The following is a 19,831-nucleotide window of genomic DNA, read 5'->3' as shown; positions in this document are numbered from 1 at the left end:
AATGCATGTATAGATAGATGTATATACTATGTTATGTGCATTATAAAGCACATATAAAATATAAATTTTTAAATAGGTAAAATAAACATAAGGAGACATAGGAATTATTTTCTACAGATGCATCAGCCCGCCCATGCCTTAGAGTGCATTCACTCCCCTGAAGGAACCACTGACCTGGCCAGAATTTCAGAATGAACATGAGGGAGAGATCTCAGTCATAAGAGATAGATTTTGGGGCAAGTCAGGCCACATGGTACCTTTCATGACATACCCCGTATGTCACTTTCCCAATATAAGAGAATAGCATCAACACAATGTGAAGTATTTATTAACTGCACAGAGCTATATATACCAAGCCAGCTGCATTTCCACAGAGTCCCTCCCACCATAGGCCTATAGCCTTCATTGGACAAGTGGATTAAGTACTTGCAAAAACAGCAGCATAGACCAAAAATTCTAATTAGTTTGAGTCAGTAGACATATGTAGACATAGCTGTATACAATACTGACGTACATGGCTGATTCATTCGCATTCAAAAGTGAATGTAACACAGGCTTTGCTCTTAAGGAGGTCAGTCACATAAGCATATAACGCCAAGAGTAGAAGAAGGGTACACAGGAGATTAGTTCTGCTTGAGGATATTAAGGAAGGCATCACAGAGGAGTGGGTGCATGTGCTGGGTCCTACAGGATGAATAGGAGCTTGCTAGTGAGAGAAGTGGGACAAACTCATATTCAGCAGAGGCAGCAGCATCCATGAAGGATTGATAAGTTTTAGGAGACTGGTATTCGTGGGGCAAGAGTGCACGCAGGAGGAAAGCTGTGGGAGACAAGGCTTCACAGGTAGTCAGAGATCAGAATTGTATTATCTTGTAGGTGAGGTGGAGCTATTGAAAGGTTACGAGTAAGGGTATAGTGTGATTAAACTTGAGTTTAGTAAAACTCCTCTGGTAGTGTCATGGGGGATTGAAAAGCAACAAGATTAGGGATAGAGATGCTGTGGTATGCCACCCTCATCCCCTCAGAGCTAAGGCTTCTGGGAGAATTGGTGGCTGGCTGCTCTTAGTTGAGGTTCATTCTGGCCAAAGGTTATGGCAACCTGAGGTGGGGTAGGGGGTTGCCCACACCCAGTGGGGATGTGGAGGAAAAAGGGTTGGTGTGGATAGTAGAGGTTGAAAAGAGTGAAAATGTGTTGGTTTGAGGTCATACAACCTCAACCCCTTGTATCAAGTTGGGACAACTGTGAAGGGTCACCCAATTCCAGAGCACCCTGTAGGAATGATTGAGGCTACTCATGTAATCACATTGACATTCAACGTCTCCCTCTGACCACTCCCCCCCCCCCCCCCCCCGCCCAGGGATGGCTCCCCATAGCTCTCTCCAATAGCCTTCCTGCATGCACATTGCAGAAAACTAGATCTTTCCCCCCAGAAAACATAGCCTAAGATGGAAGCCATTAGAGAACCACTGTGTTGAGGACCCCAAATTAGATAATGCAGTTGAGGGAGCAAAGAGATAATAGGGAGAAAATCCAAGAGGACTTAATGACAACTTGGCTGAGAGGATGGTATTCAGAATACCTTCCAGGTTTCTGGTTGTATGGTAGTAAGGAGACCATTAGGCGATGCAAATGGGGAAATACTTTTTACAAAGACAGTAATCACTTCTGTGTGGGACAGATTTGAAGTGCTTACTGGACATTTTGTTAAAGATCTCCACTAGGTGGCTGTCCTGGCAGTGGTCGCCAACTGGTCGTCCGAGGACCACTGGTGGTACGTGAGGTCTGAAAGATTGGTGACAACTGGCACAGGACAGGAGGATATATGGGGTGCCTAGCTAAGGGGAGAGATCTGGGCTAGGAATACAGACTGAGATGGTAAATTGCACACAACACATACCTGGGGTAAAGTAAATAACTGAGTATTGGATGCAGATTCAGCTTACTTGTCATTCAAAAGACAGAGTGAAGGGAAATCATGAAGATATCCATTTCCCGCCTAACCAGGATGTATGCTTGAATGACTTCTATGTGGTCCTTGCACTTGGAAGGACTGAGCAGGCTGAAGCTACTCCTGAGCCAGCATTTCTCCAAGGGCATCAGAGGAATATCTCAAACAGGACTTCCTTGAAAAGATGTTTGCAGGTCGAGTACACTTACAAAAACCTCCTCAAAAGTCCTAATACATGTTAGCACATGTAATTCTGTTTCCCAGATGTTCTTAACCAGAATTCTTTTTGGTGGGGACTGTTTATTAATGTCTCACACAACACTAATGTTGGGCAAACAGTTTGGAAATTCCTGCCTTGAGCTCTCAAGCATTGCAGACATCACAATATCAGAAGTTGGGAGTAGCCCTAGCTGGTTTGGCTCAGTGGATAGAGTGTCAGCCGACAGACTGAAATGTCCTGGGTTCGATTCTGGTCAAGGGCACATGCCAGGCTTGTGGGCTCAATCCCCAGTGGTGGGCATGCAGGAGGTAGCCCATCAATGATCCTCTCCCATCACTGATGTTTCTATCTCTCTCTCCCTCTCCCTTCCTTTCTGAAATCAACAATATATATATATATATATATAGTACCTGGAAGCAAAATTCCCCCAGAGCAGAGAGCCTGGCTGACTTGTTCTATATATTCTAGGGTTTCCTGGCATAGTGCCTGGACCTAAGGGGAGCTCAGCACCATGTGGGTACCCGAGGGGGTGCCTGTGACTAAAAGCATGTGGTATGTGGTATACCTGGAAAGAACTCTGAGTGGAAGTTGGAGTCACTGAACAAGAAAGCAGAGATATTGGTAGAATAAAGAGTGGACTAAAGCTTGTTGAAAGTCCCTGGTGATCTCAACAAGGATGCTAGGAGGAATTACCCTCAGAAATAAAATCATACTTCTAGAAACTTTACAGAACTATAGTTGTTAGGACTGTTAAGAGAATATAAATGAGAGCAATGATTAGGAATTTCCATAGAAAATTACCTGTTATAAGGTGGGAAAAGTCAGAAGAGAAAGAGAGAGAGGGGGGGGGGAGGGAGAGAGAGAGAGATAGATAGAGAGAGAGAGGGAGAGAGAGGTGTGAGTGGAACATGACAAAAGGAACTGCTGTTTAGGGAACAACAATATGTGTTTTAGGGGAAAGTTACACTTTTTGTGTGGGTATATAATTTTGATAAAAAATAGACAAGCATTTCCCATAGAGCTGGATTTACATGAAGAGGATTCCTCTTGTTTGTGAAAGGTAATACTGAAGAGGAAGATGACCTATCATGAGTCACCTCCGTGAAAGTGGGCAAGCAAATATATTTTCAAGATGCAGTGGCAAAGTGTGGTGGGAGCTGTCTCAGACAGACTACTGTGACTTACTTTTCTTTTCTTTTCTTTTCTTTTCTTTTCTTTTCTTTTCTTTTCTTTTCTTTTAAAAAAATATATTTTATTGATTTTCCACAGAGAGGAAAGGGGAGGGATAGAGAGCTATAAATGTCGATGAGAGAGAAACATCAACCAGCTGTCTCCTGCACACCCCCTACCAGGCATGAGCCCTCAACCAATGTACATACCCTTGACCGGAATCGAACCTGGGACCTTTCAGTCCACAGGCCGACGCTCTATCATCCACTGAGCCAAACCAGTTTTGGCTACTGTGACTTTCTTTATGGGTGACATCAACCGCAACAAGTCCTCTGTGGGAAGCATAAGTAGGCATGGATATTGGTAGAAGGCAAAGTATGCTATAAACAAAAGAGTATAAAGAATTTTTTTAAAAGGTCACTCATGAAACCACCAACAAAACAGCAAGAAAGCCCATTGCATGGGAGAACATATTTGCCAATGTTATATCTGAAAAGGATTTAATCTTCAAAATTTATAGGGAACTCATACAACTTAACAAAAGGAAGATAAACAATCCAATAAAAAATGGGCAAAGGACTTAAATAGACATTTTTCAAAATAGGACATACAGAAGCCCAAGGGACATATGAAAAAATGCTCAAAGTCACTAATCATCCAAGAGATGCAAATCAAAACAACAATGAGGTACTGTCTCGCACCTGTCAGAATGGCTATCATCAACAAATCAACAAAAGACAAGTGCTGGAGAGGATATGGAGAAAAAGGAACCCTTATGCACTGCTGGTGGGAATGTAGATTGGTGCAGCCACTGGGGAAAAAAGTATGGAGTTTCCTCAAAAAATAAAACGAAACTCCCATTTGACCCACTAATCCCAATTCTAGGAATACATTCCAAGAAACTAGGAACACCAATCAGAAAGGATATATGCATGCCTATGTTCATAGCAGCACAATTTACAATAGCTAAAATTTGGAAACAGCCTAAGTGCTCATCAGCAGATGAGTGGATTAGAAAACTGTGGTGCATCTACATAATGGAATACTATGCTGTTGTAAAAAAAGAAAGAAGAAAGAACTCTTACCATTTGCAACAGCATGGATGGAACTGGAGAGCATTATGCTAAGCGAAATAAGCCAGTTGGAGAAAGATAAATATCACATGATCTCACTCATTCGTGGAATATAATGAACAACATAAACTGATGAACAAAAATAGATCCAGAGACAAAAAAAAAAAAGCATCAGACAGACTATCAAACCTCAGAGGGAAGGTGGTGGTGGTTGGGAGGATTTTTTCTTTTTTAAAGAGATCAACCAAAGGACTTGTATGCATGAATATAAGCATAACCCATCGACAAAGACAGTAGGGGGCTGAGGACATGTGCTAAGGGGTGGTTGTGGACAAGGAGAGGGGAATGGGGGAAAAGGAGACATATGTAATACTTTAAACAATAAAGAATTTAAATTTAAAAAAGGTAACACATGAGCCCAGCCAGTGTTGATCAGTGATTGAGCATCAACCTATGAACAAGGATATCCCTGTTTGATTCTTGGTCAGGGCACATGCCCAAGTTGCAAGTTTGATCACCGATGGGGGGCATGCCACAAACAGCCTATCAATGATAGCCTTCTCCTTTCATCTCTGAAATCAATAAAATATATATTTTTAAAATGTTCGAAAAGAAACACATGAGGGTGAGGGCAAAGGACAGAGGCTTTCATTTCAGGCATACCTGGGGTCTGGTTTTATCCATGTTGGCAAGACAGAGCCAATGAAATATGAAAATATATTTTATTGATTTTTTACAGAGAGGAAGGGAGAGAGATAGAGAGCCCGAAATGTTGATGAGAGAGAAACATTGACCACCTGCCTCCTGCACACCCTCCACCGGGGATGTGCCCGCAACCAACGTACATGCCCCTGACCAGAATCGAACTCAGGACCTTTCAGTCCGCAGACCGACGCTCTACCACTGAGCCAAACCGGTTTTGGCAAAAGGTATTTTATTTTATGAACAATGAGTTTTTGAGGTCAGTGAGTTTGGGAAAGGCTTAAGTGATTGATGATTAAACAAGCTTCTTCAATGTAGGACTTGTCAGAATCTCCAGTACACTAATGTGCACGGATACTTTCTTGTTTATGGAGTCTCTCAAACTTATCTGACTAAGGAACTCTTTATCCAGAGAATTCCTCTCAGGAATGGCGTTGCTCAGAACAGTGTTTCTCGGCTTGTGGTTGGTAGATTCTCTGCTGGTCTGGGAACTGTTACTAACCAGAAGCCAGATCAGTACAGAAAACAGAGAATTAGCAATTAGAAAATTTTGTGGCAGTTTGACATTACTGCAACATTCAAGTATGTGATTGTTGTTCTAGTAATACGTTTTTATTGTATTATCAAAATTATTAGTCCAGGACAGATGGAAATAAGAAACAAACTAGTCCTTCACTAGATAGAGCATGAGAAGCCTTAGAACACATTTTATTGTATAAAATATGGTATACAATAACATCTTAGACTCAGCTCTCAGCCAAGTGTTTGTGTAACCAACTTATGTCCATTTCCCCAATTTAATGACATAAAAGACTTTACAACCTCTAAAGTGCTGATCGCGCTCTACAAAAGTCTGCCAAGCACGTGTCCAGGAATTTGTGGGCACAGGCATATTGGCCTGGAAAACATTATAAAGCCAGATAGATTTATAATACAACTGCTCAGATGAACCTGGACTCAGAGGATATGAGCACAAGTCCCAGCTCTGTAGGCACTGAGAGATGAGTAATATTGGGCAAGCCCTTCATCTCCTGTGAGCGTCAGTTCACTCAGCTGCAAACAGAGGGAATGGCCTTCTTTCCTCACAGGACTATAATAAGCATTAACCAAGATAACATATGTTGAAGTAATTATTAAAACTCTAAACCCTTCAGGAGTAATCTAGTTGTTTGCAAATTAATTTTCTGATGCTTTCTTCCTTTTTTTATTATAAATATTTTTATTGATTTTTAGAATGGAAAGAAGAGGGAGAGATAGAAACATCAATGATCAGCTGCCTCCTTCACCTAGTGGGGAATCAAGCACACACAACCCAGGCATGTGCCCTGACTGAGAATGGAACCAGGGACCTCTTGGTGCATGGGTGGATGCTCAAGCCACACCAGCAAGGTGCTTTCTTTCTTCTTTAGTCAAGGTGCAAACATACCTAATGAATTGACAACAGCAGGCTGGCACCTTTGCTTTGTGTCCAGCCTGTGAGATGAACTTGGGTGCATCACTTGGTCTCTTTCTTGGCATCCTTTAAATGAACAGGCTGTGCTCTAAGTCCCCTATAGGCATGAGTCGATGAATGCATAGTTTCAATATCTCTAGGTTTCCAAAGTCTATTAAAAAGTTTTGAAGGTAGCCCTGACCAGGTTGTGGATTCCATTGCTGAGCAGGGCACATACGTAGGTTGCGGGTTCGATCCCTGGTCAGGCATGTACAGTAAGCAGGCAACCGACCCATGTTTCTCCTGTCTCCTTTCTAAAATGAATAAACATATTCTCAGCTGAGGATTTTTTTTAAAAAATTAAAAAAAATTTTTTTTTTAAACTGTAGTCTGTCTTTAAAATATATACCCACACTTTTACTTTTCCACTGCATCTTCTCCATCCTTATGGCTTCTCAAAAAGAGCAGGTACTGGCTCTGCAGGGACATCAGCCAGTCCTGCAAGAAATCCAGATCCACATCCATCTGCATGACGGTGATAAAGCATGAACTCACATTCCTCACAGTTGCTTTCACTTTCTGAGTTTTTGAGCTTTATAGATGAAAACATTTATAAGTCCACACAGACAGACCCTGCAAACATTAAGCATTTGCCTTCCTGAAGGTGTTCTGCCCCACAGGCCTCTGAGCTAGTAAATAGGACTCTGAGCCATTAAACAATTATTCATTTGTATGTTTAGCAGGTTTCTACTTCTTTATTGAAGTTATAGGACAATTTCTCTAACTTGTTTGTCCCTGCGCTGGCTGCCTCACAGGGGATGGAGCCATGGCTCCGAGGGCGGCTGTCTCCTTGGGGCAGTGGAGCTGTGATGCTTGCGCGCACTCACTACAGGTGCACTGAGGGTCCAGGTGCGGTCGGAGCATTCTCCACATGCCTGGTCTCTGCGGGTGGAAGCTTCTGCACTGGTTGTCAGAAACTCTAGGTTCTGGCTCTGTCGTTAATTAGTTGAATGACTAGATTAAACCCCTTAATCAGATGGAGTCCAGCTTCCTTCCTTGTTAATGAAGGGATTGCACTAAATATGACCAGATGTGTGCAAACACTTCCAACTCCAAGGGAAGTAGCAGGCGGTACAGACTGCCCAGGACTATTGGTTGTGTGTCCTGAACGAGTCCCTGAAGTGTGAGGGGTGCACTATCCATTCTAGGGATGGCTGAGCCACCCTTCCAGTCCACGCCCCTCTTTTGTCAGATGATCCAGGTGCCACTGACGCTCCCTCCGCCCTGGCAGGCAGAGATGGGGTGGGCCTGGGCACAGAGGCCTGTGGGGCAGAGCACCTTCAGATGAGGTCGAGTGGGGGACAAGACCTCTGTGCTTAGTAAGCGATATAATCAGGAAATTGGACTTTGTAAATTGAGTTATTCTTAGACATAATTTATAAAGGTCCTTTAGAGAACTCCAGCTTATGTTAGTTACTCGAGGGAGGGATAGGAGACGCATGGTTTTTGGGAGGGATGTGGATGCACATCCAGACAAGGGACAATCAGCGGTCAGCACGCTGCTAGAAGCTGTGGTATCTGATAGAACAAGATGGAAATGGAGCAAAATGAATGGCTTGTCTGTTGAGTCCCCAAAGACCCTCTCTTGAAGCTGCTTTTCAAAGTAAATTCTACAGGACAATATATAGGGAGGAGTAAGCATGCAAATAAGACAGATTTCAATAAGTCGAAAGAGACAAAAAGGGGGAACAGTGGAAGTGAGCGTGGCCGGTCTGCCCCTGAGACCATCCCCCAGGCCAGCACATACCCGGTGGGGAACACAGAGCCAGAGGGTGGGCCAGGACAGCTGCAGGATTAGAGCTCAGACTCCAGGAGTCCAGGGTCATAATGTTATCTGATCCACCTTGAGTTATTTTGCTGTACTGGGCATACTTTTATAAGATCGGGCTCCTAACAGTTTTGGTTATGAGGCAGCTACTAAGTGGCCAATTCAGAGGGCACAGCGCAATGCACAATTTGAAAAGCAACTCCAGCAAGACTAATGGATACGGAGAGGGCGGCCCCTGCCCGGGAAGTAGACTCTTGTGCAGACTGTCCAGAGGCTGAGATGCCAGCAGAAGGAGACAAAGCCAACACCGCCTGCTGGCCGCATGCTTGCTTTGCTCATGTCTGTGAGTATGGGAGCCAGAGCACTGACGGAGATTCTTCTGGGCATGCACATGAAAGGCCTAACAAAACCCGGAAAGAGCAGTCATTCACAGTCAGGAATGAGCACAGTAAGCCATCCCTGAATCTTGCTTTATTTAAAACCCCTCTGTTAAACCTACTCCTCCAGTGAGGTAGAAATGGGTGTTATTTCTTTTTTTCTAAAGATGAAGCAACCATATAAGAGAGGGCAGGTCACTTGCCTATGGGAGCACAGCTGGTTGGGGGGCGACCTCCAGATCCACTGTGCCCTGGAGGAAATGTCAGCAGGGTGGATGAGCATGCAACCTTTGCGCAGGATGGGGAAAAGGCAGGAGCAGCAGGTGGAGGGAGTCCAGGGAACCCACAGCCACAGTATGCAGAGCAGGAGCCAGGGACCTGCAGGCACAGGCTGCCTGTCAGTCAGACCTGCGCCTCTGCAGTTGCCCATCCAGGAAAGCGGGCTGCATGAAGCTGAGATGGAAGTCAGTTGGACAGTGGAAGGGACGGCTCACTCACGCTGGCCTGGTAAAGGGACGGGAGGGAGTCCACTTTCAGTAGGTCAGCAGAGGAGCAGGATATAGGCTTTGGGAGGAAGCTGGAGGAACTGCTGACTCAAAGGAGAAGGAAAGGTCGGGGGGAGCAGGCTAAAGCCAGGACATGTCTGCTCCATCAAATTCAGGTGGGAAAAGTCACCCAAACCTGTCACCACTCCAGCTATTTGATCCCCCCCCCCCCCATGTGTTTTTATTGATTTCAGAGAGAGGAAGGGAGAAGGAGAGAGGGACAAAAACATCAATGATGACAGCCTGCAACCTGGGCATGTACCCTGACCAGGAATCAAGTCAGTGACCTCCTGGTTCACAGGTTGATGCTCAATTGCTGAGCCACACCAGCCGGGCCATCTATTTGTTTTTGGGTTTTTTTTTTTCTTCTTTTTAACAGAGCTATCTGTCTAGAACAGAGAACTGCTTCCCCATGCGTCTGCTGCCTGGAGTCTTTCTACAGTCAGCAAATAAAATAATTCCATCAACCTCTCTTCTCCAGGTAAAGCTGTAGCCCAGGAGAGGGGAATCCATGGGAACCTGTGAGCACAGGAGGGCAGAGGCTGCTGCGCCTGGGACGGTGGAACACGATCAACCAACACTTAATGGCTGCTTTCCCTGTGCTAAGCCCATGTGGGTTGTTACGGCAACTATGGGAGGTCCGAACCATTATTATCTCTAATCTCAAATGAGGCTCAGAGATGAAGAGACTGGTCCAAGGTTATCCTTACAGGAAGTGGTGGAGCTGGGATCAGTCAGTGTGGGTGGGGCCTAAGGATGGTATTGGAGGAGACCAGGTGTGGCCCAGGCACAGGTTCCTCAGCACAGGTTGGGGGAAGGGAGGGGGAAATCAGAGACTCATACATAAGTCCTCATTGAACTTCATCCATAGGTTCTTTGACTTTAAGTGAAATGACTTATAATGAAGCCAATTTTACCATAATCTAATTGCTATAAATAGGAGTTACATTCCTAGCATCTCATCAACATTATAATGAAACTACTTTATTGGAGGACTTGCAGTATCAGCTTTCACTTTGTGTCGTCCCTCTAACAGCCCTTTTTATGTGTTTTCAAACTATCTTAGTTCTCACAAACCTTGTCTTCTTTCTCTTTTGTTTTGTTAATCCTCACCTGAGTATATTTTTCCCACTGATTTTTAGATAGAATGCAAGGGAGGGAAAGCAAGAGGGAGGGAAAGCAAGAGGGGGCACGGTAGGGAGGAGAGAGAAAGGAAGAGAGAGGTGAGAGAGACACACTGACTGGTTGCTTCCCGCAAGCACTCAGACCAGGACCAAGGATAGAACCAGCAACCCAGGTAGGTACACATCCTTGATCTGCAATGGAACCTGTGGCCCTTCAGTGCTCCAGGCCTAAGCTCCAACCACCGAGCCACACAGACCAGGGCTGTATTCTCTCTTTTTTTTTCTGTGTACAGGCTACATCTGAGACAGATAAGTGTGAATGAATGCATTTTCATACTCCTATGCTACTTGTATTGTTGTCTTGCTGACCATTCATGCTTGCATGCATACATTCTCCGCAGCACAGGTTCAAGCTTTTTGATCCTGACAGGAAGAGACACCCACCACCTGACCCTTCCTTCCACAGAGCTCTTTCCCTGCACTGCAGCTTCAAAGAAACCAGTGTGAACAGAAGCTGCTGTCTTGCACCTGCTTGTCTAGTCAGTAACAAAAGGCCATGTGACTTTTCTGAAAGATAAGCTCAGAAATTCTGATTTTGTTGTTGTTGTCCTCATCCAAGGATGTTTTTTCATTGATTTTTAGAAAGAGTAGAAGAGACAGGGAGAGTCAGAGAGAAACATCTATGTGAGAGAGACACATTAATTGGTTGCCTTCCACATGCACCCCAACCAGTACCAGGGATCAAACCTGCAACTGAGGTACATCCGCTTGCTCAAATCAGAACTGGGACCCTTCAATCCATGGGCTAAAGCTCTATCCACTGATCCAAACCAGCTAGGGCAAAAAATTCTGATTTTTAAATTTCTAGACTCCAGTTAATGCCTGAGCCATTGGAATTTTATTACATCAATATCCCTCATCTTGAAGAGCTCCTTAACAGTTTGGACCCCAATAATTAGAAATATATAATATTGATGCCCTAGTTATGATGTTGATTCTAGAAGACAAAACAAATGACACACCTGATGAATTACATGCTTATTGTGCACTATTTTCGCATATAAGCCTACTATGAATTGTAAATCTTAGTTTCATGATCCAACTTCTTTAATTAATAGCTGTGTAGAATACCTTATAATAAGCAATTAAAAGTTATAAAATGGAAATCCTTCCAAAATAACCTACGATTTTGATTTTGCACTGTCAGCAGACATTTTCCACAAGTAATTTCAGATTAGTGGTTTGCATTTCTGGAAAGTTGTTGGTAGAGTCCAATTGTAAATGCTATTCTCCCAATGACATGTATTACACAACTAGCCTTACTAAGGTCTCCCAGGAGCTTGAGATGACAGGCCTTGAGAGGAAAACCATGATCTTCAAGGATCTTGACACTGACTCCAACAACCTTCCCCACCTCATTTCCCACTACTGCCCAGTCACTACCCCAGTGATCCACACCACTCAGAAGTCAGTGCTTCATACATGTGACCTTTCACGGCCCCATTCCTTTTCTCAAGTTGTTCACCCCCACCAAGATGTCCTTCCTTCTCTTTCTTTTCCACTTAAGAAGTTTCCTATGTAATCAAGACCCATCCTAAGCATCTCATTTTCTGCTAAGCCTTCTCTGTCTCCTCTCCCATCCAGAGCTGCTCTCTCCTGTGCTCATAGAGCCCCCTGAACAATTAGTTACTTACCTACCCATCTCTCTCACTAGGTCATAAGATCCATAAGAGTAGACCATGGATTATTTCTCTGGCATATTCAGCATCCTTGCTGAATAAATAAGCTGAATGTGGCCCCATAGAAAATGTAGACACCCAAGACACCAAGTCTTTATAGTATCTTTTAAAAATGTGTACACATGCCGGGAAAGGTTTGGCTCAAAGGATATAGTGTCGGCTAGGGGACTGAAGGGTCCCGGGTTTGATTCTGGTCAAGGGCATGTACCTTGGTTGTGGGCATATCCCCAGTAGGGGGTGTGCAAGAGGCAACTGATTGATGACTCTCTCATCAATGTTTCTAACTCTATCTCTCTCCCTTTCTCTCTGTATAAAATCAATAAAATATATTTAAAAAATAAATAAATAAAAATGTGTACACAGAATGCAATACATACTTTCCTTAACCCTTATTATTTTGGATAATTATTTTGAAGTTATTTTATGACACTCTGGGGGGATATTTCTGAATTGTTATTGACAAGGCAGTGAAAGGGGCTGAGACCTTGTAAAGAAAGCTGAAGGTTCAGAGGGGCTGAATTTGGGCTGGGGCATTTAAATGAGCTTGGAATAGGGCAACCAGCCCTGCCCAAATGAGGTGCCCAGGTCACTGGGTCCCAGGAGGAAGGGGGATGCCAGCTGTGTCTGTCCTTGCTAACTCTGGGTGGTGATTGATCCATATATACCTTAGTCAAATATAGAATTGATAAGGATCCAATGTATGGATAATGTCAGCAAATAACCACACAGAGTCTATGTGGTGGAAACCATACAAAAATTTAACAAGATGACCCTCAGGGAAATAGTTTTGGGGAAATTTAAGTTTAAGGGATGAAGGACATAGGTAAAGAATGCTTTACTAGTATGGATAAGATGAAATGACATACCATTTGTTTCTTCTTCTTCTAGTGACTGTCATGCCATTGGAATTTTTGAATTGGTGCCCTGAGTCCATGGGTGAGGGTCTCATTCCTTCCCCCTGGACTTCACGGCTGGCCTGAATTCTGCAGTGGGAGAGGCTGGAGGGACCCACACAGTTCTCATCCATGTCTATGAATTGGAATCCCCTGAGATTTTTGATAGCTCCCAAGTGATCCAAACACCTATCCAAAGCTGAGAATCTCAACTCTAAATTGTTGCTTCTCAAATTTGAACTTTAAAAAACTGGAACCCCTTGGGGATCTTGTTGAGATGAAGATTCTGATTCAACAGGTCTGGGCAGGACTCCCAGGTGTTGCCCAGCTGCTGGTCCAGCACCCCCCTCTGAGTAACCAGGGCTCAGGGCTCAAAACGCACAGAACGCCTTCCTATTGCTACTGATTTAGACTCGCGGATAGTGGGATTCCCGAACACACACTTTAACAAGCTTCCCACCCAGGTCATTTAGAGGGCCGATAAAGTTGGAGAGCCATTTGCTCCTAGGCTAATATTTCAAAACTTGCCAAGATCCAAAGAACACGCCCCACACTTGTCAAAAATGCAGATGGCTTGAATCAGAATTTTAGGAATGGCCAGGGAATCTACTCTAAGAAAAAAACCAGGTAATGGCTCTGATTTCAGGCCTAGGAAAGGCTGCTTGGTGGAGTTGGGGAAGGTCGGGTAACTCTCTGCGCTCTCTCCACAATGAAATGGTCAGTGTCAAACGCAGCTCCAGGGACTGTCATGGACAGCCTGCAGAGGAAAAGGGATGTGTGGGGGCTGGGGTGAGACCGCAGGCGGAAGAGTCCATAGGGTTCAATGCTGGAGGCAAAGGGTTTTGTTCTGATTCTGAGGAGAGAGGAAGTTGGGTGAGAACAGGGGGGAAAGGTCAGATTAATGGCTGTGAGTTTTTTTTAACACTATCAGAGCTTCCTCCTCCATCTACAGTTTGCTGCACATGTCTACAGGGAGGTTGGGGGCTGTGGAACAGGAGAGCACCCCGGTCCCGGTAAGAGCACTCCCCCCCACCCCCCTTCTTCTTGGCTGGCACCTGGAGGGAAACAAAGACTGGAGGGTCTGTTTACTTGCACATCTACACCCTTGCACCCAGGCTGTGACTACAGAACCCCTATTAGTCTGCACTGGCCCTGTGTTGTGTGTTACATTTCAAATACGTTGAAAGTATTATGTTACATAATAATACGTGGGCACATGGGTACACGCATATATCTATATCATAAAGGCCTGCTGCATGTTTCAGGCTGTGCTTCTCAAACTTTAGCCTGCATTAGAATCACTTCAAGGGCTTGTGAAACGGATTCCTGGGTTCTATGCCAGAGTCTCTGAGTCAGTAGGATTTCTAACAAAGCCCCAAGTGAGGCCTGGATGTATATGTGTGGGAAGAACTGCAGATGAGTCCTATCTAAAAATATTTTAGCAGGTTTGTTTATTTTATGGGTATGGGCTAAGCAATTTTGAAAGTATTTTAGATGTATTATTTAATTGAGTAAATGAATAAATGCATGTTAAGAGAGAGAGAGAGAAAAAGAGAGAGAGAGAGAGAGAGAGAGAGAGAGAGAGAGAGAGAAAGAGAGAGAGAGAGAGAGAGAGAGAGAGAGAGAGAGAGAGAGAGAGAGAGAGAGAGAGAGAAATGTTATTGGGTGCCATATTATCATTATGGAGGAAGTGACATATAAATATGGAATGGAAGAATGCAATAAAAAATCCTATGGGGATATATGGCAATGGAATATGGAGGTACTGGTGCAAACTCATGATTTTTAAAATATGTGCTTGAGTCCTAGCCAGTTTGGCTCAATGGATAGAGCGTCAATCTGTGGACTGAAAGGTCCCAGGTTCGATTCCGGTCAAGGGCATATGACCAGGTTTCAGGCTCAATCTCCAGTAGGGGGCATGCAGGAGGCAGCCCATCAATAATTCTTATCATTGATGTTTCTAACTCTCTCTCCCTCTCCCTTCCTCTCTAAAATAAATTTTTTAAAAAAGTGCATAAGAATATTTATGTGCACATGTGTATTATGTATGTATCAGTGTGTATGAACATTTGTGTGTGTGTGTGTGTGTGTGTGTGTGTGTGTGTGTCTGTACATATACATGCTTATTTTTCCTGATTTGTCTGAGAGGGCCAAAAACAAAGTCACACTAGAAGCCCTGAGCACATCTACCTGTGTTTCCCTAAAAATAAGACATCCTCCGAAAATAAGACCTAGCATATGGAAAGATAAGACATCTCCTGAAAATAAGACCTAGCGCAACTTTGGGAGAAAAAATTAATATAACACACTGTCTTATTTTCGGGGAAACAGGGTAGTTGCCCTGATTACACCTAGTTGTCCTGATTGTCTTGTCTCTAATACCATACCCCACCAAAATAAACCAGGGCTCATCAAACAAGGGGCAAATTCTAGGGTTGGGGCAACAGATGAGCTTGAAATATCTTGTTATAATGCCAGAAAGTAAAAAAAAAAAAAAAAAAAAAAGTTGGAAAAACACAGAAGCTGGACTAAATCTGGGACAGCTAGAGCACTGAAATAGTGAAGTACAGTAATGAATTATAAACCACGGGGGGGGGGGGAAGGAATGCATGAGTCTACACCAATGATAAATGGATATGTAAATGAGAAGGAGGGGGACTCTTGCTCACAGTAGAAAGATGAGAACTGACTATTAAATGGACAGGAGTATTGGAGATGGAAAATCATTTTGAAACCATTGTGATAAAGACTAGATCAGGCAAGAATCAATAGATGCTAAACCAATGGGGAATTTTGATGATGAGAAGGAGATTTGCATGGTTTTAAAGAGTATCCCCAAAGATTGTTTATTAGTTGTAAGGGATTGGAAGGGTGGGGGGGGATATCCCAGAGATTATACAACAGAGAAAGTAGACAACACCGTGACTGGATGACCAAAATGAACTCTCCAGTAAATAAGGAACAGATAGACTTCATGAGTCTCCAAATGAGATCCCTGGGGAAGGACACACCTCACCATGCAGCTTTCTGGGTAAGAATCACCTCAATCTACTTGAGGAATCATCAGATAAACACAAAATGAGAAGTATCTTTTTTTTTTTTTTTAAATGGAGATTGTATTCTTCTAACACGTCATTGCTATAAAAGGTAAAGAAAGGCTGTGGAAATGTTTCAGATTAAGAAAAAGGAAGATCTATGACAAACTAATATTTGACTGAATGGAGGATAACAATGCCATGGAAGACTTTACTGGGTCCACTGACAAAAGTAAACAGTGGCTACGGAAGGGAAGGGAATGCCCCATACCCTTGGAAATACACTCAAGTGCTTAAGGATAAGGGGCATAATATTTGTAATTTACCCTCCACGTATAGAAATTCAGGAAGAGAGAAAGAGAGAGAGAGAGAGAGAGAGAGAGAGAGAGACTGTGAACAAGCCAATGATAAAGCAAGTAGGGCAAACTGTTAACAATTGGTCAAAGAATATATGGATGTTCTTTTATCATTTTATTTTTATACCATTGAAAACTTTGAAATAATTTTCAAATAAAATTATTTAAAATCATGTTTTTTAATAATATTTAATGACATTGACCTTGCTGGGTAGCTCAGTAGGTTAGAGAATCATCCTGATACATCAAAAGTTGTGTGTTTGATTCCCATCAGGGCACATACAAGAGTCAACCAATGACTGTATAAATAAGTGGAAAAATACATCAATATTTCTCTCTCCCTTCCTCCTTCTTTCTCTAAATCAATTAATTTTTTTAAATTTTAATGACATCAAGGTATGTTCAGTTTTAAATTCTCTATGAGGTCAATTTTGTGAAAATTAAAAATGTATTTTATTTATGTACTTTTAAAAAGCTGAAAGGAAACAAACCAACATATAACCAGGCATGATCTTTGGGTTATGAAGTTATAAGTGTTGTAGTGTTTATAATGTTTCATATCTTCCAAAGTTCTACACTGAGCAAGTATTACTTCAATAATTAGAGAAAAATTAGCTTTCAAAGAGGAAAATAATATTTCAGTAAAGTTTTATGTATAATGTTGCTGACATTAGTAAGAACAAAAACAAAATAAAACCAAACCAAAATCCTGAAATCATTGAAATCTCCAATGATAGGGAAAATTGTTGGAGAGGTTGTGTAAATCATGATACTAAAATATTATACAGTCATACAAATTTATGTTTACTCAATCAATTTATGAGCCAACCTAAGTGCCTCAAAATAAGGGATTGATTAAATTATGGCATAGCTATAAAACAGAAAATGGATAGATTTTCTGACATGGAGCATTCTGCTATCTTCCAAATTGTGAAACTCTGTCTCTACATATATGTTGAATTAATGGATGCTACTTATTAGGTATTTGGGAGTGGGCAGGGATGGTGGAATTACCAGGGATTTTTATTGTCTCCATTCTTCTTCTTTGTCTTCCCTTTTTAGAGAAAGTGTGAGGGAGGGGGAGAGGAGAGAGAAATGTCAATGTGAGAGACACATCAATTGGTTGCCTATTGCACTGGCCCAGCTAGGGCCAGGAATTGAGCCTACAACTGAGGTATGTGCCCTTGACCATGACTCTAATCCGTGACCCTTCAGTCTTCAGACCAATGCTCCAACCACTGAACAAAACCAGCAGGGGCTCCACTATTTTTTTTATATGTATTTTCAAATATTCTACCATAAATTTAGTAACATAGAATTTTTAAATTTAAAAATGTTACAAAATAATATGTATGCATCATCTCATTGAAGAAAGATTAGAAGGATATTCACAACTAAGGGGGGTTATCTCTGTGTGGGGGTGTTAGAAGTGATTCTTGTTTTCTTTTTCTCTTTTTCAAAAAAATATATTTTTATTGATTATAGAGAGGAAGAAAGAGAGAGATAGAAACATCAATGATGAGAGATCATTGGGGGATCAAGCCCACAACCCGAGCATGTGCCCATGACTGAAATCAAACCTGGGACCCTTCAGTCCACAGGCCGACACTCTATCCACTGAGCCAAACCAGCTAGGGCTTGTTTTCTTTTTTCTTGATTAGTGTATTATAGTGTTACAAGAATAAGTTATTTTTAAAAAAGCATTGAGAACGCCGAATCCTAACCACTAGACCACCAGGGAACCTTAAAAAAGCATTGAAATAAAATTTTAAAATAAGATCAAGATATTGGACATGGTAAGTGTGTAAAAATTGTAAAACAATTTAGTAGGGCTATGCCATGACAAAAGCAGCATCCAATATTACATATGCAATATTATATTACAATAATTCACTCATTGGAAAAAACTTTCACCCTTGTTTTGAAGACCCTAAAGTGACATAGTAGTTGTGTCTGGGTATTGCATTACTTTAAAATAGGGAGGCTGGGTGGTGGATAGAATATCCTATATAATAAAAGCCTAATATGCTAAGTGTCTGGTCATCTGTTCAACCAATCAAAGCATAATATGCTAATGAAATACTAAGGCTGCTCAACCACTTGCTATGACATGCACTGAACACCAGGAGGCAGATGCCTTGACCAGTAGGTTAGCTTGCTGCTGGGGTCTGGCCGATGGGGATTGGGACTGAGCAAGATGGGCCAGACACGCCCTGGAGCCCTCCCGAGGTCCCTCCCTGGCTGGCCAACCTCTCATGTCCCTCCCTGGCCCCAGTTATGTACCAGTGGGGTCCCTCAGCCTGGCCTGCACTCTCTCAAAATCTGGGACCCCTCAGGGGATGTTGGAGAGCCAGTTTTAGTAAATCCCACAGGCAATTTGTGCATGAATTCGTGCACTAGGCCTCTAGTATTTTTATAAGCTTAAGTTTTGGACCACTTTGGTATATTGAGTTGACTTTCATAAAAAAGCTGGATTAAGCTCTTTTATGAGACAATTTTCAACATACCCCGAAGGGTGTTCACCCTGGGCTAATCCTTTAATTTCAATGCTCAGTTAATAGCAGTGAGTAGCACCTTGTCAGGAATGTATACATATTTCCAGGAAGGCAACTGTCAGTCAAAAGAGCAGACTTTTGCAAGAGGAAGCAAGAGGCATTCACTATTTCCCCGAGAGTGTTATTGTCTGGGAGATGGAAGAGGCCCTTGATTTTTTTAAAATATCAACACACACACACATACACACACACACACACACACAATCACACACTTGAAAAGCCCTATCTCCAAAGAATACACAAGAAAATGGTAACAGGAATTTTTTCTAGGGAAGGGGGACTGTGTAACTAGGGAATTGGTTTGGAGGAATATGTTTTTTTCTCTGTATACCTTTTCATGCTATTTAACTTAAAAAAAATTGATGTACCCATAGTAGGTACTCAAAAATAAATATCTATTAATTAAAAACAACTTTTAAAAATTGAGGTTTGTGAACAACAATGAAAACAACTAGAATAAAGCAAAATTTTCTTTTGTATGAGAAGATGCTTGACTTTGGACCATCCCAAAGTGGCCTGAAAGTGATAAAAACCAAGACTTGCCAACACTTGTCTGTCCCTCCAACATGTCTGTGCTTATATCTTCTCTCCTGTTGCCTTCACTTATAGACAGGAGACTCCTGACCCACAGTTACTGGAGATTACTTCTGTATCTCTACCAGCAGGAATGGATTGGGACTAACCTTTACCCTGGTTCTTCATAGTTATTGTATGCCCAACAGCAGGCAGTTGGCTAGAATCAGAGGGTCTATCACTGCCCACCAGCACTGGGCAGTGAAAACCAGACCTCAAGGGCTGAGTCCACAATATTTACCTCATTAGCATCACACTAA

The 19,831-nt window shown here is 42.6% G+C and overlaps 1 protein-coding gene across 1 annotated transcript in view; it reads right to left on the bottom strand.

The window, feature by feature from the left end:
• Nucleotides 1-19,831, bottom strand: part of ONECUT1 (one cut homeobox 1) — a 38,348-nt gene that overhangs the window by 2,955 nt on the left and 15,562 nt on the right. The window lies entirely within an intron of this gene.

Source organism: Pipistrellus kuhlii, unplaced genomic scaffold (genome assembly GCF_014108245.1).
Source record: "Pipistrellus kuhlii isolate mPipKuh1 unplaced genomic scaffold, mPipKuh1.p scaffold_m20_p_1, whole genome shotgun sequence".
Taxonomy (NCBI): Eukaryota; Metazoa; Chordata; class Mammalia; order Chiroptera; family Vespertilionidae; genus Pipistrellus; species Pipistrellus kuhlii.
This window is presented reverse-complemented; position numbering and strand designations above follow the sequence as displayed.